At 41.2% G+C, this 8,950-nt stretch overlaps 1 long non-coding RNA gene across 2 annotated transcripts in view; it reads left to right on the forward strand.

Moving 5' to 3' along the window:
• LOC147574767 (uncharacterized) overlaps nt 1–8,089 on the forward strand; it is a 77,797-nt gene extending 69,708 nt beyond the window's left edge. Inside the window, exons 6-7 of one of the 2 annotated variants that reach the window (XR_015243483.1) lie at nt 1,034–1,170; nt 7,841–8,089. This is a non-coding gene — a long non-coding RNA (uncharacterized LOC147574767). The remainder of the gene's footprint in view (nt 1–1,033; nt 1,171–7,840) is intronic. The other variant, XR_015243484.1, reaches the window with a different exon arrangement.
• The last annotated feature ends 861 nt before the right edge of the window (nt 8,090–8,950 follow it).

Below are 8,950 nucleotides of genomic sequence, written 5' to 3' on the forward strand. Positions count from 1 at the left end.
CTTAACTTTCAAAAGACCAACAAGTCCATGCATGTCAGGGGCCCACTGTGTTACTTAGAGCTCAGAGTCCATTTCCACGTAGAATACAATGTTTGTTAAAGGGTAAGTATTCAGATGGACTCATTTAAAGCTCATATATTAATTATTAAAATTCCACAGGAACTGCAGCAATTGTATAGAACTTAGATCATCAAAAAAGATTTTTTTTCAGGGATTAGTTTTTTACTGCTGAAATCCTTTAGAATTGCCCATGCATGGTGATAGTAAAAAATGGACTGACTTTTAAAGGTTTTATTATTGCTTTTAAATTCTTTATAGTCAATGCACCCCTTTCCTAACTGCACCCAGGGCACATCTGCCCCCCTTTCCCTACCCCAGCCCTCAGGATACCACTGGTGCGGAGAATGCATCAAAGGAGAACAAGGGATTTGGAGGAGGCCAGTAAGAGGGAAGCCCATGGCAGAGAAAATGGAGGCTTGTTGGGACTTTGTGACTGATTAGACATTTAGGTGGGGACAGGAATGAGGCCATGTTATCTCCCAGCGTTCTGCTGGGGTGCCCAAGGGGATGGACTTCTTGGTATGTAGATGGGACTGATGCCACAAGAATGGTTGCAATTGCCTGGGGAGAGAGCATTGTGCAATGGTTCTAAACCTTGATGAACTCTAACATGTAAAATGGAATATGCTGACAACATATTAGTTCCATTTTGCAACTGGGAAACCAAGGCACTGAGTGATTATATCACTTTTCCAAAAGCAAGTTAGGAGAGATACCAGTGTTGATTTTTGTCCTCATCGTGTGTACCCAGTCACTTGATCAAACTGTGATTTAAGAAAGAACCATCTTTGGGAGATATTGACAAGAAACACAGGTCCTATCATTCTTCCATGCTGGGAAAGAAATGCTGATGGATGTTATCAGTCTCTGGGACAGGTGGAACTTAGACCTAATGAGTACGTGGTATGAAGGGAGCAACGTGGACTTTCATTTCTCTGGGAATAGATGTGTTTTACTTGAAACATGGTTTCAGGAAGTCCAGAAAGGCTGCCAGGGATGTGGAAGAAAGCCCAAAGAGCATGGCATCACCAAAACCAAGAGGGAAGGACATTTCAAGGAGAGAGATCTTTTCTGATATCCCTAGTGCTGAAGCATGGGCTCTCACATGTGGTAGGTTCTCAATACTTGCAAGATGGTGGGAAATCGGATAGACTAGAAGTCACACTAGGCTAGGGATCATTTACCTGAATATAGACCCAGCTCTGGGAAAACTAAACATGTACTCTTAATCAAGTAATTGAACTGCTCAGATTGGTCCAAAAGCTTTCTTTCAACTCTAAGATTCTACATAAAGGATGACCACTCCCAAAATAATTAACAGTTTGCTCTCCATTCATCCAAATGATTCAAAAAGCAGAGCTGGAAGGGACCTTAGAGACCATCTCCCTTCTTTCAGCCCCTCAGTCTAAGGAAGCCCAGGCTAAGAAAAAGCCTATACTTTGATAAAGGTGCATCAGCATTCAATCCCACATCTTCTCCCTTCTGGGTCACTGTTCCATCTTGTAGCTCCATTGTCTTTCTTCATTTGTAGAACTAAAACAAAAATGTTGCATAAGGTTTTCTTCCCCAGTATTCTCTCTTTAGAAGTGCCATTATGGTTAACTCCTGGGCATTCCACATTCTTGTGCTAACAAACTGAAAATGATCAACGAAGGCCAGTTGATTCTCTGAAGATGTATGTGTACACACACACACACAATGAGAATTGTAACCGAGGCCTAACTTACCTATTTTTCCCCATCAATCTCACCAGCCTCTCTTATACACTATTGATAGTGCCAGCTATAACAAAGAGATAAATAAAACCTCAGGCACTATTGATAAGACTAAATCTTGCTAACCACATACAGCCCTTGTATAGCAGTGAGTGACACTGCACTCAGAAGAAAATAAGCACATCAATGGAGAATTTGGAAGACCAATGTTTTCTACTCTAGCCTAATGAAATATTCTGTGCTGCTTGATTTTGCCATAAAGAACACCTTCAGAAAACTGTTTTTACAGACATCTCTGTATTATATAAAATTTACAGTTGACCCCTGAATAACACGGGTTTGAACGACATGGGTCCACTTCCATGCAGACTTTTTTTTATCTAAGTATAATACACTACTGTGTATTTTCCCTTCCTTATGATTTTCTTAATAACATTTTTTCTCTAGATTGCTTTATTGTAAGAATATAGTAGATAATACATATAATATACAAAACATGTGTTAATCAACTGTTTATGTTATCAGTAAGGCTTTCGGTCACCAGTAGGCTACTAGTAGTTTTGGAGAGATTTTTTTACCGCACGGGGGGTCAGCACTCCTCACCCCACATTGTTCCAGGGTCAACTGTAGTCGAAATTAGAAGTAAGAGTGATCAATTCCAACTTAACTGCTATGACTTTAGTTAAGACTTAGCTCAGCAGGTCTTGTCAGTTCTCTCTCCTGAGTGACATATTAGCACTAACATCGCCATTTCCCCTTATGCACCATGTATGTATCTCCTCCCCCAATACCTACTGCTCTTCCCATGACAACACATTCATTAAATGCTACCTACCTTATTGAAGACGTTTTCTTTTTTTTTTTTTTAATTTTTCTTTCAACGTTTTTTATTTATTTTTGGGACAGAGAGAGACACAGCATGAACGGGGGAGGGGCAGAGAGAGAGGGAGACACAGAATCGGAAACAGGCTCCAGGCTCCAAGCCATCAGCCCAGAGCCCGACGCGGGGCTCGAACTCACGGACCGCGAGATCGTGACCTGGCTGAAGTCGGACGCTTAACCGACTGCGCCACCCAGGCGCCCCAACGTTTTCTTTTTTTTTAATGACCTTTTTTAAGTAACATTTTTCAACATTTATTATTTTTGAGAGAGAAAGAGAGAGAGAGTTGGGAGGGGCAGAGAGAGAGAGGGAGACACAGAATCTGAAGCAGGATCCAGGCTCTAGGCTCTGAGCTGTCAGCACAGAGCCCAACACGGGGCTTGAACTCACAAACCATGAGATCATGACCTGAGCTGAAGTCTGACGCTCAACCAACTGAGCCACCCGGGAACCCTGACATTTTCTTTTTATTTTAATATGTTACTGCTTATAAGAAATGTGCTGTCCCCTGCACATTCAAGGGAACCCACTATTTACCTTAAATGTTCCAAGGCACTACAAAAATGTCCCTGACTTTAAGAAGACCATCTCTAATGCTATGGAAACTTCAGGGAAGGTTTATATCAATTGCAAGTTACTTGGGGTGCTTTTGTTTTGTTTCTCCATCCTGGGCTATACTTTCCCTGGAGTGACAGTGGTCTTTCTTCTCCAACCTAGTAATTCAGCTGCCCATCTAAAGCTCTCAAATTCCATCCCATGCCATAGAGTTCTCATACCAGACCCATTGTATAAGGCTTTTTGATGATATTTCTTTTTCTTTTTGTATTCTCTTGTAGTCCTCAGCACCAGGGGGCCTTAAGGGAAATAAAAAGATAAAACTTCAAAAGCAGCACCTAACAATATAGTGAAAACTGTGTGGCACATTCCGACCCAGGTGCGTCACCCACTGTCATGGAATGCCATTTTGCTGAGGCCAGGGCTTTGCCCTAGCACCTACTTAGTACCCAGCAATTGTCAAATCACCTTTCCATGAATCCTTAGTGAGGCTGCATGGAATAGTGGAGAGTGCATAGGAGATAGAGTCAGAGTGCCCAGATTAAAGTCCTGGCTCTCTTATTTACTGCTGTGTGACCTTTTAAGAGTTGTTTAATCTCTCTGGGCTTCAGCACATATGGGCCCTGGATAGCTTGGTGGGAAAAGAGTAGGCAAGATAACAGCCCACATCCTAGTCTACATTCCACCCCTTGCCAGTTCTCAGTCAATATGGCCTCATATGCCTTAGTTATAAAACAAAGATAATGATATCTTCCCTGTTTGCACAGAGTTGCTATTACAAGGAAAGGAGAGGATGTGGAAAGCCCTGTGAACTATACAGTCTTCAAAGACTGAGTGAACACTCACCCTCCTTGGGCCTCCTTACGTTATCCATTTGCCTATAAAATCTCATTTAAAAATTCAAACCTTTTCTCCCCAGCACTGAAAGTGTCATCCACAGTCATATTTTCAGTTGCATAATTTCATATGGGCCGGGAACTCCGGAACACCGGGTCTCTGTCTGTCTTAGAGACACAGTGAGAAAACTCACAGCTGGGCAGAAAGCTGTTCTCCTCCCCTTTCCCTGCCCTCACACTGTGTCCTCACTCCCTGGGCACACACAATTGCCTTTGAAACACTAAAAATTCAGGAACAAAATTCAGCACAAAAAGTTGGAGCATGATTTCTACAAGTTCTTGATCATGGCTAGCCATCTATCTCTCTTTCTACCCCATGGCAATTCCCTCGCTCACCATCTGATTTTTTTTTAAGCCTTCCTTTTCCTTTTGCCACACAAGCACACTCCGCATTCTTCTTTCCTCCTGCTTGTTTTTAAAATAAGAATCTTTACGTCCACAGAGTTAATAAAGTGTTCTCACAAAGGTGAAATTACCAATACTTTATTTTAGGCTCTCAGGTGTCTAAGGAAGTAATGGCAGAAGGTGTTTTTATCCCAATGTTGGAATTTCAAAAATAAAAAGGCAAGAGTCAGAAAGGTTGGGCGATGTGCTCAAACACCACATAGAGAGTATGTGGCCAAGCCCGGCCCTACACACCAGCCTGCTGACCCAAGGTCAATGTTCTAACCACTACCTCTTGTGGGTTCCAAAGGAAATATAAGAGGTACAGCCAAGAAGGAACATTCTAGCCACCTATAATGAACAGACAGGTTGAATTCAGGAGTAAGCCAGAAAGGAAAAAAGTTAAAGGTCAATGACTCCAAGAACAATGGGCAGCATTTTGGGGTCATTCGGTCTCCCAGTCATGTTAAGGGGGCCATGAACACACTTACATGACCTTAGGATTCCTGGATACCTCTGTGACTTTTCTTCTATCTGTGGTGCCTGCATTCCATATGTTTTCTTAAGATATGGAACTTCCAGTTAAAAATATACACAAGTGACTCCATTTTCCTTTTAAAATGAGTATGGAGTAAGGGTAGAAATATTTTATTCATTTGTTTATTTATTTATTTGTTTGTTTGTTTGTTTATTTATTTGAAATATTTCATTGATTTTTGAGAAAGACAGAGTGAGAGTAGGGGAGGGGCAGAGAGAGAGAGAGGGAGTCACAGAATCTGAAGCAGGCTCTAGGCTCTGAGCTGTTAGCACAGTGTCTAACATGGGGCTCAAATACACAAATCATGAGATCATGACCTGAACTGAAGTCAGATGCTTAACTGAAAGAGCCACCCAGGTGCCCCTAGAAATATTTAAAAGTACCAATGAGAATATGCTAGAAGAAAAAAAATATATCATTTTCTCCACTTTTTGCATTCGCTTCAACAGACGTATAGACAGACCCAGCTTGGTGCTTAGATTTATCAGTCAGCTTCCAGCAAGATTTGGTTTTAGAAATTCTAGGGTAGCAGTTTGGTGCAGTGAAAAGAACCCCAACTCTGCAGCCAGCAGACTTGAGTTTACATCCCAGAATCTGCCACTTAATAGCTATGGGGCCCTCGGATGCATTTATCCTGCCTGGGAACATAGGAATATCTTTTGAAAAGTTAATATAGCAAGTATCACAAACTTATGACCCAAGGGTTTTATCTGGTCCACAGACACAATTTCCTTGGCTCCCCCAATTTATGAAATGTACTTTATAAATTCCTTTATAAGAGGCCTGCCTTCTCCTGTTTGGCACACCCTTTATTCTTCCCTCTGGTCTTATAATGACCTGCATTATGGTTTGTGTTCTGTGCCCAGACCCGTGGACCGCTTCTTCAGGAGTCCCATGAGAGTGTAAAAGCTCCTAGCATATAGCAAACACTGAGTGAATACTCTGAGCACTCTTTGCAACTGGGTAAGTGATTCTACAATCTGAGTTTCAGCTTTCAGTCTCTGTTGCTGGCCCCTCCTCTTGTCTCCCTTTCCCATGATGGAGTGCCCAGGGCATAGTCTGTGGACCTCTCCCCTTCCCTATGCCACTTATCCCCACTGGTGACCTCATCCAATCTCCTGGCTTCAAATATGATATTTACATACTTATGATTCCCAAATGTGTAGATTCCCAAATGTGTGCGAGAACAGACACGTCTCAGGAACTCCAGGCTCATTTATCTAACTGTATGCATGACTATCTCCACATGACTAGCTAATAGTGGAGTAATCATATATTTGTTTCTCCAGAACCTTCTTGGTTTGCATAGAACAGCCCTGGATTGTGCCTGTGGTCTCAGCAGTATCCCATCTGACCTAGCATGTGTCCTAGATTTTTCTTTTCTTTTTTTTAATTTTTAAATGTTTATTTATTTTTGAGAGAGACAGAGACAGAGTGCAAGCAGGGGAGGGGCAGAGAGAGAGGGAGACACAGAATCTGAAGCAGGCTCCAGGCTCCTAGGTGTCAGCACAGAGCCTGACGCAGGGCTGGAACCCAGGAACCGTGAGATCATGACCTGAGCTGAAGTTGGACACTTAACCGACTGAGCCACCCAGGCGCCCCCTAGGTTTTTCATTCTTAATGAAATATCATTATCATTTTAATTACAATGAGCTGGGATGGTTTGTTAGGTCTCTGCTTTGTACTTCCAGCTCCTGCCCTGGTCTTATCTAGTAATGTGGAAGATGCTTGGCCAGTAAACAGAGTTTTCACATTAACATGTGGTTACATTTAAAATAACCTCTCTAGGGGCGCCTGGGTGGCGCAGTCGTTAAGCGTCCGGCTTCAGCCAGGTCACGATCTCGCGGTCCGTGAGTTCGAGCCCCGTGTCAGGCTCTGGGCTGATGGCTCGGAGCCTGGAGCCTGTTTCCGATTCTGTGTCTGCCTCTCTCTCTGCCCCTCCCCCGTTCATGCTCTGTCTCTCTCTGTCCCAAAAAAAAAAAAAAAAAAAAAAAAAAAGTTGAAAAAAAAAAATTAAAAATAAAATAAAATAAAATAAAATAACCTCTCTAGGGGCACCTGGGTGGCTCAGTCGGTTGAGTGTCTGACTTCGGCTCAGGTCATGATCTCGCAGTTTGTGAGTTTGAGCCCCGCATCGGGCTCTGTGCTGACAGCTCAGAGCCTGGAGCCTGCTTCGGATTCTGTGTCTTCCTTTCTGCCCCTCCCCTGTTCGTGCTCTGTTTCTCAAAAACTAAATAAAGGTTAAAAAAAAATTTTTTTTTTAAGTCTTAAAATAACCTCTCTTTTCCCAATCATTTCCAGATGAAGCCTAATGCCTCCCTCTCAAATATAGCACTGAGGACACTTACTGCTTTAAAAAAAAAAAAAAAAAAAAGTCTGGATAGAAGAGATGGTATTGGGTGGTGATAGGAAAATATTGGAGGCTCCTGTTGCAGTCAGACACTTGGTGTATCAACCATGGCCTGCAAAACACATGAAGATACAGGTTGCCAGTCAGTGAGGTCAGTGGGAAACACAGGAATTACAGGTCAGGTGGACATAAAAAATATTCAAGAAAAAGATTAGTCTTAGTAGTGTAGTGAACTTTGTTACAAGGGTCTTGTCATTCATGGCCTCCTATTAATCTATAACTACTTATTTATTTTATTGTTTGAGAATATAGCTTTTATTTTTGCAATAAATCTTTTCAGCAGCAGTGAGCTGAAAAAGAAGTGAAAGTGAATGTTCAGTGAAAACTTAAGCAGATGAATTTACCTGCCAAAAAATAATTGATAATCAAAGTGTAATTTATACAAAATGTTGACCCTTACAGGCTGTGGTAACATCAGTGACCACGTGAAAACCAGATACACATCTACTGGCAAACTTCAGCACTGAATTCAAAATTGATTCAGTAGTGATTAGAAGAAAGCTGTGCCCAGAGATGATTTAGCGGAGGCAATTACAAAAGGTACATTTAAATATTGTTCTGGGAAACATGAATTTTTGCATCCATTAAACGACTCTCTTCAAAATTAATTTAGTTTATTTTTGACTCCAAGTTTTCTTGTCCATGTAGGAAAATTGAAGTGATAATAGTTAATGATGATGCCAGTTTTATCTCAGTATAATCAGATACTAAAAATAAGCAATCATTTAAGGTAATTTAGATTTTTAAGATAACTTACACTTTTTTTACCCAATTAATGGAATCAAAACAAAGCGTTTAGAAAAGTAGTCTGCCTAAAATGAAATAGCTAACATTTTGCGAATGTCATTGTAAATGAACTTAAAGGTCAAAATTGAAGATAAAATTGTGTGCAGTGATAATATAAATGCAAATTTTGGTAAAGCATAGTGTTGTGGTAAAAAAAAAAAAAGTTTTCTTACTGAGCTGAGAATCTCATGAGGCAGAAATGTACTAGGAAGTGGTTGTGGTACACGTTAGAAACAATCTGTGACATCTTCTAATCAAAACAGACACTCCAGGGGCGCCTGGGTGGCGCAGTCGGTTGAGCGTCCGACTTCAGCCAGGTCACGATCTCGCGGTGCGCGAGTTCGAGCCCCGCGTCGGGCTCTGGGCTGATGGCTCAGAGCCTGGAGCCTGTTTCCGATTCTGTGTCTCCCTCTCGCTCTGCCCCTCCCCCGTTCATGCTCTGTCTCTCTCTGTCCCAAAAATTAAAAAAAAGTTGAAAAAAAAAAAAAAAAACAGACACTCCAGCTGTCAACACTTAGAACTACTATATACATATTTTTTAATAGTTATAAATACATATATTAAATGTAAACTGTTAGAAATATTTATGAGTATATCTAATATTTGTAAGATATATATAAAAATTACAAAACTGCATGTGAAGCAGATATTGAAATTTATACACAAGACAAAGATATGCTTTCTCTCTTTAATGCATAGTTTTAAGCAAATTTTAGAAAAGTTTGA

The sequence above is a fragment of the Puma concolor genome, chromosome D4 (assembly GCF_028749965.1).
Source record: "Puma concolor isolate L17-30 chromosome D4, mPumCon1.1.hap2, whole genome shotgun sequence".
NCBI lineage: Eukaryota > Metazoa > Chordata > Mammalia > Carnivora > Felidae > Puma > Puma concolor.